Below are 1,991 nucleotides of genomic sequence, written 5' to 3' on the forward strand. Positions count from 1 at the left end.
TGCTCCTCTAAGACTTTCATGGCTGACAAAAAAAGTTTTTCCCCAAAATTTAAAAGCTGATAGCTTAGTCCACAAAAGTTCTTTCGCACGTGCGTGGAGCACAAAAAGTTTCGAATCATTTTTTTTTATTTTAACCTTATTTCAAAAGGACAAAATTCCCCAGGGGCAAAAGGAAACCTGTACGGTTGGTATAACCAATGATCAATGGAAACTATTGCAAGTGAAGATCCAATCACTAGCAAGTTTTAGGAGAAATTATTAGCCTTTAATCCAGACGTTACGTAGACCTTTCGCCGTCACTGTCTATTTATTTTTCTACGCCACCCTGAATATGTTTAATAAATGCTGGATAAGCTTTAAATAAATACGTTTTTGCAACTGCATTACTCAGTCACCGATAGTATTTTCTAGTAACTTATCATATTTTTGCTTAGTTGACTCGTGAGCAGTATCTACTAGTAATATGGCATGAGAATAACCCATAGCGACCTGAGGTATTTTCATATTATCCATTTTGAGGACTTCCTTAGGAACAGTGGACGACCTTGGGAACTCGCCAATACCCAATTCCCCATAGGTGGGAGAAGCGCCCCAGGCTAGTAAGGTATCATCAGCTGATAGGATAATAGAAGTGTTTCCGCATCCGATATCAGTAATGTTCCACCCAGATAAGTCCTGAACAGGTTTTGGGTACATATTTGCTTCTCCCGTCTTCTTATTTTGCCCAAATAGAAAGAGTACGCCAAGCTCGTTGAGGACAAGACTAAAGGTTGCGCCACAATATACATTACGTTCATCACGTCCTTGCATGTCGAAAAATTTTATTAAACGAGGTACCATCTCGTCCGTAGGCTCTGCATGACCAAGGCGCCCAAAGCTGCCACATCCCCAACTATACACACGATTCTTAGAATCAGTGGCGACCGTATGATTATTACCGCAGGCGAAGTCGACAATTTGAACATTCTCTATAGGTATTACATGTCCTTCTTGCCTTTCGCAATATAAAGTACGATTTTTCCTTTATTTTGGAGACGTTTCAAAGTGACAAGATAATTTGTTCGCATGGACGAAATACTTTGCATCTGTGTAACCCAAATGTATGCAAATTACCTCTAATGTCAAACTCGGCTCCACAACATATACGAATAATTGGCGGACCACGGTAGTTTATTGGGGTTGGGATACTTACCACCGGCTGGGTGTTACCTATACCACATTGGCCTGACTTATTCTCTCCGCAGGCATAAACAGTACCTGTCTCCGTCAAAAGGAGGGAATGGTGCCGACCACATGCAACTTGGACAACGTTGACGCGTTCCAAACAAAGGAAAAAAGTAGCCATCGAAATTTAAATCAAATGAAAACACGATTGTCAAAAGCTTGAGATAAAAAGCGCTCACATTCTAAAGTTATCAAAGGCATAAAGTATATACACAGAGCGTCTCAAAAGCCAACGCAGTCATAATAAAAAAAAAACTCCAAATAAACGACGTCGTCGTAAACGAAAAACCACAACTTCATCAACTATTGTTTCCTGAAAACAATAATATTATTGATATGAAATCGCAAATATCACCTACAGCAACAATACCAATGAGCAGTAGTTTACGTGCTCAAATAAATGAATTGAAGCATCTACAAAAACCTTTGGGTAGCGATTTACTTTCAAATAATGAGCAGCAAGTTTGTAAAGATTTCATTCAACATACCACCTACAACATATTTATCACTAAAGACGCTTCTTTTAAGCGGTGCGCCACTTGTTAATAATCTGTCGCCTGCCTTAAGATTCGCGCGTATGGACGAGAAAGTAATGCGGTTTGGGAAAGATCGATGCCGAGGTGGATGCTTTGAGAGGTCGTATCCAGCAGTTGCAACTTAATCGCCAGGCTGCTTCAGCGAATAATACGTAGGTAAAAGCTCCATCCTTTGATTTCCTTTCCAGGTCTTTAAGCTACAGTTTGAGAAGACCGCAACAGTGAACAACT

At 40.1% G+C, this 1,991-nt stretch overlaps 1 pseudogene; it reads right to left on the minus strand.

Moving 5' to 3' along the window:
- Positions 1–387: 387 nt before the first annotated feature.
- LOC137237698 (protein RCC2 homolog pseudogene) lies at positions 388–1,345 on the minus strand (annotated as a pseudogene).
- Between the last annotated feature and the right edge of the window lie 646 nt (positions 1,346–1,991).

This window comes from Eurosta solidaginis, chromosome 1 (genome assembly GCF_040869045.1).
Source record: "Eurosta solidaginis isolate ZX-2024a chromosome 1, ASM4086904v1, whole genome shotgun sequence".
Lineage (NCBI taxonomy): Eukaryota > Metazoa > Arthropoda > Insecta > Diptera > Tephritidae > Eurosta > Eurosta solidaginis.